At 42.7% G+C, this 13,179-nt stretch overlaps 1 long non-coding RNA gene across 1 annotated transcript in view; it reads right to left on the reverse strand.

Annotated features, from left to right (window-relative positions):
• LOC132071926 (uncharacterized) overlaps positions 1-13,179 on the reverse strand; it is a 113,160-nt gene that overhangs the window by 56,993 nt on the left and 42,988 nt on the right. Inside the window, exon 2 of the long non-coding RNA XR_009418255.1 lies at positions 9,960-10,013. This is a non-coding gene — a long non-coding RNA (uncharacterized LOC132071926). The remainder of the gene's footprint in view (positions 1-9,959; positions 10,014-13,179) is intronic.

The raw sequence follows: 13,179 nt of genomic DNA on the forward strand, positions 1-13,179 counted from the left end.
GGATGGAGGAAGTATAGGAGGAACGCTAGAGAATAATAAATTTTAAAACCTTTTAAAAAAACTCCCATGAGCTGGGACTAGATGGCAAGTCCCAAATTCCTCTTCAGTTATCAAGTGTTGGGCGCAAAGGGAGTTAAGAAGCCTGTCTGTCCTGCTGGAAGGAAGCATCTGATTAAGAGAAATCTGTTCTTTTTCATTTTCATTTGTACTGGGCTGTGGCCTGAATCCAAGTCAGGGACCAGTTCTCAGAAGGGAATTAGAAGGCAAAGCCAAAAACTAAGTGCCAGATTAATTCTGCCAGCTCTGTAAGCATGCTAGCAGCTATAGCTGGGTAAAAACTGCCAGCACACCAGGAGCACCTTCAGCATCCAAGCTCCAAGTGGAGATACCAGGCCCATGGGAACCAAATACAATAAAACAGGATGGGTTATTAAACAAGACTTAGAATTACATTGAGTTCAATTAGACAGTTGGGACCAGAGCTGCAGTGAGAAGACAGTGGTCAAGACAGCTGTGTGCCCTCTGAAAGGACTTCTGTTTGTCCCCACCACATTCAAAGACTGAAACTGATTCAATTTCAATTGAATCAACTGAAATTGGCTTGAAGACCAGTAAGACCAACAAATCCAATAGAGGTAAAGAGAAAAACAAGTCGACCTAACTCATAATCAGGACAATCCCTGCAACTGTCCACTTATGGGTTTTTTTCTTTGTAGACTCCCATCCTACAAAAGTCTGAGGTCCCCGATTCTGATTTTAGGCTCTTAATTCAGGACTATTAGCTGAAAATTGCAGGTCTAAACATTCTGATAATTTTGACTTGTGGTACACAAAAAAACAAACAAAAAACCACAGATTTATTTTGTTTTCTCCAATGAAAAATTAACTTCAGATAATAATCCTATTATTAGGGTGGAGTGTTCTTTTTTTTGTTTTGGTTCTTGGGGTTTTTTTCCCTAAAACCTAGTTGCCTCTGATGGGAGATTCTGTTCCTCCAGAATTTTTTCTCAGTCAAAATATCCCACATTCCATAACCATGAACAGAACAGCAAGGCTGAGCACTGCAATTTCCAACCTCTTGGTCTCATTTACCCACAGACATGAGGGAAGCCTGGAAAAAAAGAGATCTCAAGTTTGGCTGCTCCCCTGAAGCACTTCAACTTGAATTTCCTATCTTCACACGTGGCCAATTCCCAAATGGTCAAAGGGGTCACACAAAGGAAACTGAGTACTAAAATAAGTTTCCCGTCTAACATAGCTCTGCACCTTGTGAAAACACATTCCACAGACAGACTAGTCACAGCAGAGGGAACAATGTCTTGGTAAATGTTTTAAAAGCACATGAACTTCCAAGGTTCACTGTGGGAAAACTGTGCCTAAACCTTTAATATTATTCCATGTATTGACATAATTTACTGCTGATTTTTGTCTGCAAAATTTTTCCGAAAATTTCATGGGATTGAACATCTAAAATTATTTTTAAATTCGAGATGTGCCTGGGTTGACCCTAGCTGAGAGGTTCCTCAGCAGTGGACTAGACACACAGAGCCAAGAGTAGCTGGGACAGGGCAGCAAGTGGGCAGGTAACCTCAAAGGTTCACACCACGGAATTCCAAAGACAGATGGAAGCATCTCCTCAGGGAGATGAAATCTAACTCCTTTTCAAGTGCAACTGCTGGTGAGCAAAGAAATAAATAATGCACCCAGTGGAAGATGTTCATCTTCTGAGCTACCCTAGTCAGCTGTGGCCACATGTGCTCAGTGTCCTGAGAACTGATGAGACCTGTGGAGCCCTGCTGACTGCAGGAAAGAGCAGAGATGAGCTAAAGGGCATCCCCAAGGAGAAATCCACACACCCTTGTAGTCCAGCCCCTGTATCTGTCACCATTAGCACCTCTGCCAATGTTCTCCATCTGCATCTTTATCTCCACTCAACTTACTGAAATTCCCTTTCTAAATCCAAAAACTCTGTGCCCTTTGGTACTCATATGAATACCCCTCTTCAGAGGCATGGAAATGTTCTGCTGCCACTATCACATTGCAGTAAACTGCCTCTCTCTTCAATCCAGGATCCCCTTCAAAAAGGATTTCTTGTTCACTCCTCTCTGCAAGTTTTCTTGTTACCTTTCCTTGCAGGCTTTCTGCTGCCTCAGCCAGGACTTCTTTTCTCATGGCCATCTCTGAGTACAAGATAAGAGAAAAAGACATATTTTTTCTTCGTCTAAACAACAAACACAAGAAAAAAATCTATGCTTGCCACAGGGCTATTCAGTGTTGTAACTGTCAAGCCTAAATTTAGTCTTATTTTCAATTGTAACTTGATATTCTGTCTAGTTCTCATATTTAGAAGCCAACTAGCAACCATTGAACAAAAAAAAAAAGGCTATAAGCTTTCCAGCTCTGGCATAAATGGCTAACATTTGGGGAGCAAAAACCTGCTGTAGTTACTAAAATAATTTCCTTTTTCTTCTTTTCTCTCTTAGTTTCTATCTCCACATTGTCTCTTTATTTCCTTCTAGATCTTTCTCTTAATTCCCCTTCTCATCTTTTTAATTTGTGTTCTGGATTAATTTTTCTGAAGCTAAAAAAATAGGGACTTGCAAGTATTTTCCTTTATAAAGGTCACACAATTGTTTGCACTGGACTACAGCTGTAAAATGAGACAAGTTGTGTTAATCTGACACCAGCAGCAGAATGTAAGAGATATGAACATGCACAACTGGAGCCTGGGCACCTTCCCACATGGGCTGTGCACACCCATCCTTGGCCACCAGCTGCCATCTGTTCCACCTAGGATACCTGCACCATTTAATGGAGGATTTTGTGATAACTTGAACTGCCCCAAAACACCAGGCTATAGAGCCTCAGCCACAGTTTATTTTTAGTTTACCTGTCTTTCTAGGCAGTCTTTGCTTGCTCCAGACCAGTTCAGCGACATCACCTGCACCCTCTTAAGGTTGTCATTTCAGCTGCTCTGTTTTCCTTGCTGAATTTCCACTTAAAACCCTGCTCCTGAGCTTCAAGACTTCCATAAAATTCCATGAGAAACTGGTCAGTGACTGAAGCTCTCACAGAAATTACTTTCTAAAATCTATTTAGCAGGATGTGATGCCTGTAAACTCTCCAGAGATTCAAAGACAGGAAGAACCTCATTTTTTACAAAAGTAAGCCCTACTGGGTAGATCAAGGAATATTTTCTTCAATCCCATTCCTGAGTAATGAGGTGAATATTAACAGCAGAGGCTTCAGGGACGTTTTATGTTTGAATGCTGGTGGAAGAGTAACTCCTCTCTCATTCTAGAGTAATGAATATTTAATTCAAAATGTAACTGCTCATACTGGGGAAACTTAATAGCTTGGTACATTAAATAGTCACCTGGGATACATATATCATGGAGTTCAGTTCTTTCCCTAAACAAGGAAAATATTTTAATGTGGTGAAGCCATAAGTTCAGCCTGGCCCTTTACTGTCCCAAAAGAGGACTCCAAACACTAGCATAGCATCTGCAAGGCTTTATGACCTCTGCAAAATGAGCAAAACAAAAATTCACAGACCATTCTATATTCAATTAATCTTTGGTGGTTAGAAGATGAGAGGAATTGCAGAAAAATAACATAAGGTTATACAAAACAATTGTTTTACAAACTCAGAATTTTACTCTTATAGGTACAAACATTTTATTACAAATGCTGGCAATTCCTGCCAACTCCCAGCTACAACTGCAGTCAGGCATTAGCAACAGCTGGAGCCAGCAAGCATTCCACAGGCCCTTTTCATATGTGCCTGACCTGCATGGAGGAGGAAAGTGTACCAGCCTACCCAGCCAGCAGAGACTGCATTTCTCCAAAAGCATTTGAAAGGTGCAACTTTCATTCTGCATCAGACCAAAACCAAATGTCAAAAAAAAAACCCCCCCCCAAAAAAAAAAGAGAAGTAAGGTTCTCTGCTGTACAACTGCAGGTGAAATACTCTCTCCTATGTAGCAATGCTAAATTTCCAGGAGGTCCAAAAAAATTGGTAAGTGAAAACATGAAATGGACAGAGAAAGCTATAAAAGAAATCACCAAGCAAAGCAGAGCCATAAGGGCCCATCACTATTACTCTTTCTATAATTGTGATCACAATAATGAGCAATAACAAAGTACTGGAGCCAATAAATATGGAAAATTTCTGAAGTCCAGTTTTACTGACACACCTAATTTCCTTGTAACTTTTCTATGCTAATGTCAAGGATGGAAAAAAAAAAAAAAAAGTTTAGTAATTCTGAATACAGAGCTGAAGTCTCTTTCCTCCAGCTAGAGGAAGGAAAAAATAGGATAGGCTGATCTCTGCCCAGCTCAGCTGTGCAGTGTTAATGGTTGGGTACATGTGTGCAAAAGCCTATGCTGTCAAAACTGCCACCCCTGCTCTGCCAAACCTACCAAGAGCTCATTTCCTACAAATAATGACTGCACACAGTCTGGAAGAGCACAGCACTTGTGCTTCACCACACACTCTAGGCTGTTTCTGTGCATTTGGGGTATTTCAGGTTTAAAGAGGTTTAGCTGACAGGTCCAGAGCAGTAGAAGAACTTTTAACTGCCCAGTATCATATGACAATTAATCAATAGTGAATTCTCAGTGTGAGAAATCTGTGATCATTTTTCTGAGATGCCTCAAGATACTGCTAATTTAAACAGTGGTAGAAGACCAGAGAATTTTACAAATCAGCTGGAAGCAGAGAAAAAAATTCTTAGAATGACTAGTGTGCTCATGCAATTTCAGACAAATTTAGAAAATAATTTCAAAATCTCACTCTAGCATAAAACCTAAAATCTGCAGCAGGGGGACATAGGGAAAAGGCTTAAACCCCCTCTCCATAAACAATATTCAGCAAAAATGCACATTTCCAAGCTGACTTACAGGCAGTTGCACAAGGGAGTTGGGGTTCACATCTCCCAGCACATTTTTGCTCAGCTGAGCCTTTCTCACAGACATAAGCTCCACTGCAAATGGCTTTGAAGTCCTGTGCACACCTGCATAGATTACAAAGAAGGGAAGGCAGGTCCCTCCACACCCAAACTGTAAATTAACAATGCAACATGTCAAGTTAAGATATGCCCTCCGGCACCTTGTTTTAAAGTCAGACCAATGGCTGACAGTCTCCTGATACACTTAACCCTTTCCCTGGAATTCACACCCAGTTTTCGGTCTCCTGAAAGAAGAAACAAATTTATAGGAGTAACTGTGTGGGCTTTTTTTCAGTTCAAACCTGGGCCATCTGGTTTAATTCAAAGCAGGAACTTATTTTTTTCTGCACAAAACAGAAGAAAGTTACCACTGTACCGATTTGACTTTTGCAGAGTGCTTCGGACAGCAATAGCTTTGGCTTGTGAATATGTCACAGACTGAAGAGAACCAGGCTTTGCCTTTCCATTTCATCAGTTACTCCTGGAAGAACCCCCATCTAGGGGCAGGTCATGGCAATTACTGCCTTTATTTCACCAAAACCCTTCAGGAACTTCTGCTCTTCCACCAGAGAAGTGTTTCACCAGTAACTACAGCTTTGCAAAGTACTTTTAACTGAAGCAAGAACAAGTATAGTCACCCAAACTGCAAGATTTCCTAGACTTACTGTACTCCTCTTCCTTACTTCCTCCACTTTGTCATGGTGGCTCGGTGATCAATCACACTCATCTTGTCCCATCACTTCAGATCTAGTTGTAGGTGACAACTAATTCCTGTCTCATCTACAATACTGCCCTTCTCCTGACCTAACCTCCTCTAGACTCTATCTCATGTCACAGATCCTACAGCTGTGGGGAACAAGCATGTGGGACTAAAGGACCCTGCTGACCTTGAAGTGATTTCTGCAGGGGAGAGCCTGCTGTGACTCCATGCTCCAGCTCTACCTTTATTTGGCAATTTGCACACAAGCAGACATAGAGGCACAGAGCTGAGGTACTGAGGGGCTGCTGGGGCTGCCCAAGGGTGCATCTCCCATCTCTTTAGCCACCAGCACAAGGCCAAGCACATTGCTACTTAGAGAAAGGCACATGGCACCGCTGACTCGGTGCAGCCATCTCTGTGTCACCCACCTGCTCTTCCAGGAAAATCATGCAGCCCACTCTGGTCTGTGGTGCTCCCTGGTGTCATCCCAGCACCCTCCACCCTGAAGGTGAGAGGCTGGAGGCATTTAGATTGGGCTTCCATTTTATAGTGTGGAGCTGGTGGTCCAAACCATCATTGTCCCAGAGGTGAGCTGAGTGGAGCTGAGCCAGAGAGGGACCAGACTGCAATTCATTCCCTGAAGCACCAGAAGTCAGGGATGATTTCTGCACCCAGGTGTTGGTCCTTACAACAAGACCTAAGGTACTCCTGACCAATGATAAGAAAGATCATCCAGGTATCCAGCTGTACTACAAGTGCAGATAAAAGCCAAGAACTGCAGTCTATATGGTAAAATATGCTTTTCAAATCTCAACTGGATATTCTTTGACTGTTTGGTTTTGTGGGAAAAATAAATAAAAGAATGGACATTTATTTACATTCCTTCTTCTGTCTCACACACACTTTCTCCTTCCTTGTCACAAGCCCACAAGAAAGGGATCCAACCATGTTTTTCAGAAAGTAAGAACAATTTAATAAAATTCAAAATGCTGATTTTTGGAAGTTTCTTCTCTTGATTGAAAACAACTGTAACTCTGATAAACATTGTTTCTTCGTGTGTCTGTTTTAGGTGGTTTAGTTGAAATATCTAACTCCAAGCACGTTGGTACATATCCTTATCTGCATGAAAAGGAAATAAATATACTAGGAGTCAAGCAGAAAAGGAATAAAACAAAAAGATTAGGGAATGGCAACCACCAGCTGTACTAAAGAATGTGAAGAGAAAAAAGAGACAGAAATAGGACCCAGTTTCTTCAGGTGTAAGCTGAATTGTGTCTTTCATTCAAAGACACAACAAGACAACAAGAGTAAACCATCAGATTGCTCAATGAGTGTCTGAAATGGAATAAGGGAAAAAACAGAGGTGATTAATAGGAGGGATGTAAGAAGCACCACTGCAGTGCAATGGTGGTGTCTTCACTGCTTTTAAGAGCATCTTGAATTCCAGGATGTTTCTCCATTGAAGGAACTCTGAATTCAGGTGTAGATTTTTTGTTTGATTGTTTGTTCTTGTATAATTGTGCAGCCAAGCTAACAGGAGTAGTCAATGCTGTAAGACACTCTGTTGCACCCCAGAACGTTATCACTGCTGGGGAGCAGTTTCTGTAGGGGAATGTGATCAGAATCTTTTCAAAAAAGGAGACAAGTGAGCAGCTCCCTAGACTCATGTCTAGGTGATAGGTGATATTCCAGGCACTCTCTGTCTCCTATTAAAAAAAAACACCCCCCCCCCCCAAAAAAAAAAAAAAAAAAAAAAATCCACTTCCTTTATAAAATGTACACAAAGAATGCAAAGGAGAACACACAACACAAACACCCCCCCACACCTAGGGAAATCGCAGATAACAAGAGACCCAAAAGGTCACACACCCAGATTGTGAGATCAAAAGGAAAAGGGCCCAGATAGGGAACTTCTGGTATCTAGTTGAAAAGTCAGCAAGCCAATGATTTGTTGCTTGTTGCCTGACAAATTTCTAAGACTACAACAACAAAGTATCCCATAATCCAACAGGATGAGGAATGGCATTTCAGATGGTTCCAGAGGACTGAAGCCATCACTTGTCCTTCATGTGGTGTTAGATGGATTTTTAGGGTTTTTAATGAGCACACCTTAAATACAACAACAGATTTAAAAGGGTGTGCATATTAGATCAAAAATAAAATGTAAGACAGATGGATGGATGGATGGATGGATGGATGGATGGATGGATGGATGGATGGATGGATGGATGGATGGAAAGAACAAAACAGAATTAATGCAATCAGCAGCGCCCAAATGCTCTTCCTGGTCAAAAAACTACTTTTAGAAAACATGCCAAATAATGCCAGCACCTGACCTCAGTCACCTTATTTTCCCTGCTTTCTGCTCTGCTTTTCACTTTTATCTCAAGAACCCTCTACCATCAGCATCTTAAGAATCCAAACTTCTCAATTCCCTCCGTGAGAGAATAGTGTGCATTAACCAGAATAAGCAGAACACTGAAATGACTGCCCTGATATTGATTTTCTCATGTTAGTAACATAGAATGCAAGCAACACATAAAAATGGATTACTTTCATTTCAAAGGAAAGGGGACCTAGATCTAATCTCAAAAGTGATTGAAAATAGCACTAGGGAGTGTCTCGCTTATTGTAATTCACTGAATTCACACTGCTTTGGCTTAGCTGGAAGAGAAACAAAGACTCTCTGAAAGTATTAGGGAATTTGAACTCTTGGGAGGAGCAGCAATCAGTTCTACCCTGAGCTAATCTTAAGGGCAGAGTACCTACACACTCAGTAGAGAGGTACCTCATTAATTCTATGTAATACTGATACACAAACTGAGCAAAGTGTAATTACTTTTCCTTCAAGACCATTGCAAGTAAAGGCTTGGGAGTTCCCACTGTCAGGAGTTTCCTTCAAATATGTCATTAATCTAATTGACCTGTTATCTCAGAGGTACAAAACCAATACCTTTGTAGAAAACCATGGTTCAGAGGAAGAGACTGACTGCTTGGGGTCCACCAGGCTCAACATCCACTCTTCCATTTTCACTCCTCAGCCAAACTGTCACCCCCTTCTCATAATTCCAGATATAAACACTAATTCCAGTGTTTTAAAAACTCTTCCTATAACACGGACACTGAGAAATCAATTGACAGATGCCCTCCTTGTCCTACAAACATCTCTATACTGTGTTTTAGTCACTGGTCAAATCTCATTCAGCTGCCTCCAGAAAACTAATTTCTGCCACCATTCTGACACTCAGTAGTGGGTACCCACATCCCTTGCTTCACGTTTGAACAGAATTACTCTCCTGATCTTCTTGTTCTTCTCTGAGCCTGTCTGACCATGTAGCCAGGGGTTGCTGTAGAGTTAATATTACAGGGCCTGGTGTTACTCATCAATACTGCAGAGGTGGCAAAGATCATGACTTACTGGGCCAAGGACTGTACAAACAGTAAAGAACAGTGCCTGCCTGCAAAGCCTGAAATCTAAACACACAGTGCAAGCAAGGGTAGAGCTCCCGTTTCCCTTTGACAGGTGGGAGGGGATGCCACCTCCCTCTGACCACCCCATTCCCTTCCATCCAGCACTGATGACAAGGTTCTGCTCCATGGGGCTTTCCTGCAAGAACCCCCATCTCCTCTGACAAGGAGAAATCCCACATTCCTTGGGGATCTCCCTTGACACAGCTGTGAGTTTCTTGCTGTGCAGCTTCCATACTTAGGAAGGGCTGACCCCTGCCCACATCACACACACACATTCCCCCCTCCATAGCACCTATGCACCCTTACACACACAGACACACAGGCAGGGCATTCTGCCTAGCCTTGGAAAACTCAGGACTGCACGCTTTGCCCTTGGGCAACAAAATTTCCTCACACACTGCACCCCAGTCTGAAACTACATCTGCACTCAGGTCCCACAGCACCTGCGTCTCACGGGCATCCACAGCAGCTTTTTCTCTCACTGCAATATGATCTGATTCACACTCAGATTTATGTGACATAACACACAATTCACCCATGTTATATTTAACACTGGAAATAGTCCAGTGTCCTCTGGCCCACACGTAAGATGCAGCAGTGAGCTTCCTTGTGTTGGTTGTGGTGATGGCATCGCACTTCTTGAGGTCACCACCCAAACTTGGTCTTACAAGTGACTCCCTCTTCAAGGCAGAATCAACTCTCCATGTCTATCAGCATCTCACCTAACTGGCCACTGCTATAATGGCAGACAGCCTTTAAATGAGTCCAGTAAATCCGAGAAAAAAAGAAGTATGGATAGATATGAAGTGACTGATGAAGAAAACCAGAAGAGCATTTACCTCTGGATGCTGGTGGTACTTCCGAGTCATGAGAGCATGCTCACATCAGTTGCTCTGAAAACAAGAGAAAGCAAACATTAAATTGACAAATAATTAAGGTTAGCCAAGCAGAACTTTAGAATTTATTTCCAGAGGATAAAACCCTGACTACTGACAAGCTGAGATGTCCTTAAGGATAAAAAACTACATTAATTCACCCCTTAGACTGCTATAACCCTTTCTCTGGGATTTCTCAGTCGGAAATACATGTGAATGAGCTCTGTAGACCATGTGTTACAAACTCAACACTTCACTAAGCATTCGGACTGACTGCACATTCTCTGCCCAAAAGATCTGTGGATATTCAATAGATCTGGAAGCTCTGGGACATGCTTAGCATGGATGCTCAATTCTGGCTTAGCATGTATGCTCAATTCTGTTGAATAACGTGAATGAGCAGGGCAAATCTAGAATCCAGAACACTTCAGACTTATACTAGAGACTCACACAGGCAGAACAACACTATCTGAAATCCACAGGACTTTCAGGCTGGCTGTGCACGTACTGGGTAGCTAATTTCTGCATGTGCTGTAGAAACAGTGGAGGTTTCCAGATTTATATCAGCTCAGGCAAGGATCAGTCACTGAGCAGGGCTTCCCACTGGCTGAAAACCCTGGGCCAGTGTAAAAACCCTGAGGCTCTCTCTAGGAGGATGTCTGCAAGGAAAATGGGGTTTCTCATGGGCACTCAGATCTGTGGAGGCTCTGTGCTAGCCCCATGGCAACAAGAAGGGCTTGCTCCTGTCCACTTTGCCTCTGACATACAGATGCTTTCTTCTTCAGCCGGCCTGCGCCTGCTGGTAGTACCCACAAGGCTGTGCCTGTTTGGACTAGCCCAGATGAAGAGCCCATGCAATGCTAATTATATGCTGTAGGTACCTGTTAAGCCATTTTACAGACAGTTGTGTGCCTTTATAATTTAAAGGGACAAGTGCAGTGAGTTACATGTAAATGAGGTCTGGCTTAGTGTCACAGCATGTGCAAAGGACACAAGAGAGTCAAACCAGGGAGCCCTTTTCTTCTCTGCATTGCTGCAGAGGAGGCAGCAAAGCAGAGGCTGGTGCTGCCTGCTGATGGGAAACAGGGGTTTGTTAGCACAGCCAGAGGCAGTGCCCTGAAGGAGAGTGTACCCGCCAGGAACAGGGTGCAGCAGAAGCCTCTCCCTGCCAAACCCCAGCCAGCAGGCTGGGATTGGCACTGAAGGGAATGCTAGCAGCAGCCCTGGAGGAAGGAAAAGGGACACAAGCTGTCCCATCCCAAACCCCTGGAGCCAGCTTCCCACCCAGTATCACTGCCTGCTACTCAGGATAAATCCAAGAAGAAACGTGCATGAAGGGAAAACCAAGAAAAGGAGGAAAATGGCTAGGGAAGTTCATTGTACCTATGGCCAAGTTCCCAGAGCTATGCAGTTTCCCAGGAGGTAATACATGATACCACAGCTTCAATCCATGAACAAATAAAGTAGTATTATTTTGCTCAGTGCAGTGCAACTTCAGTTATGATGCTTAATGAAGGCAAAAAACCTGGCACACCGACCTCATGTCACAAGATATCAATGATGGGGACAATGAAGGACTTCTTCCAAAAGGCTGGTATTCTTGTGTGTCCTCCCTTCCAGATTCTTCTATCTTTCTACATTAATATTAGTCATATCTGAAAATCAACGCCAGAAACTGAACCAGAAAATATATTTCTTCTCTCTTAGTTTGGATGCTGATCTGAGGGGGTGGACAGGCTGATGCAACTTAACAGAGGCCTGAGATTTTTAACTCTACTGACTTTCATGAAGATATTCCTGATTTGCACATACAATGTGCTTGGTCACCTCTTGGCAAAGTTTTGCTTTCACAGACATCACTTTGCCACAGCACTGGAGATGCTGAGGACAGTTCCAAAGTGGTGTCTGCTGGAGCAAACTACTGGTTCCCCCTTTAGATGGTTATTCCTGATCAGGAAAAAGTAATTTTGGGGAAAGATAAAATTTCAGCTTCTTAACTGGCCCATCTATAAACCTGAATGGATTTATGCAAAATGAAGAGGTCTCTGGAAATCCAGACAGTGCAATGCCAGATTGAGGAGTCAACTCACTGCTTGTTATCACTGCAGGTACAGGAGGTGTTTCACAAACCAGACATAGCTATGGAAAGACCACACTTCTCCCAGTGCTTTGCTAGATGAGCAAGTCCTAAGTTAAGTGCCACCCACTGGAGAAGCCAGCCTTCCCTTCCCTCCCTGCTTTCCTTCAGGCCAGAGATACCTCCAGGGATTAGATCATCCCTTGGTGTCAGGATTTGTGCTGTGCTCTCGGTTGCCAGCCATGGGTGGATGTGTTATTAGTCAGATTTACATGTCTAAAACATCGTTTGTGCAATCACCCCAGGGCATGGCTATGAATGCACTCAGGATGAAAATTGGAAAAAGAAGTTCAATAAGCAGAAAAACAGTGTCTGAGTTAATGCCCCCCTACAAGCAAGTCAAATCTACTTGCAGCAAGTTAGCTAATGTGATTTACCACCAGATTTACTACAGAATGTGTTTGGTATTGAATGCTTCTTTAGTTGCTTCATGTTGCTCTACTAGATGCAGTATGCATTTGGTATTTGTCTCTAAAAAGCAGAAAAGGAAGCTGAGGAGTCCCACACAAGGAGCTCACCTCTAGGGCTCCCAAAACAGGCATTAAATCAAGGGGACTTCATAGGCTATGACCATACAGAAGTTATTTATCTACCTCCCCTGGGGCTTGCAGGATGTCACTCTGTGTTCAAAGCACATCTCTGTGGCACTAGGATGCTGGTGTCCTCACAGAATAGTAAAACCACAAGGAACTCCAGACAGCAATGGTAAAATATGAACCAAACCTCAGAGGAGTTTAACACATTATAATCAGCTGGCATGGTATAAATCTGTTTTAAATATTTCCATGACAAAAAAAGAGGACTCTATTTTAAAGGATTTTAATCATGCTTTTCGTTACCAACACAAAATTAATGGCCACAGCCCAACACTTTGGGGAAACCAGGCATGGGAGCATAGGACTAGTGGAAAGCAATTTTGAGTCATATCAATACCACATACCAGAAGAGTACGAGTAAAGCAGCCAAGTTGAAATAATGTCCAAATTGTCCTCATGGAGTGCCCATCCTCCCTATGGACTGCCTCTAGATCAGATGTCACAGGAAGAG

The sequence above is a fragment of the Ammospiza nelsoni genome, chromosome 4, assembly GCF_027579445.1.
Source record: "Ammospiza nelsoni isolate bAmmNel1 chromosome 4, bAmmNel1.pri, whole genome shotgun sequence".
Classification (NCBI taxonomy): Eukaryota; Metazoa; Chordata; class Aves; order Passeriformes; family Passerellidae; genus Ammospiza; species Ammospiza nelsoni.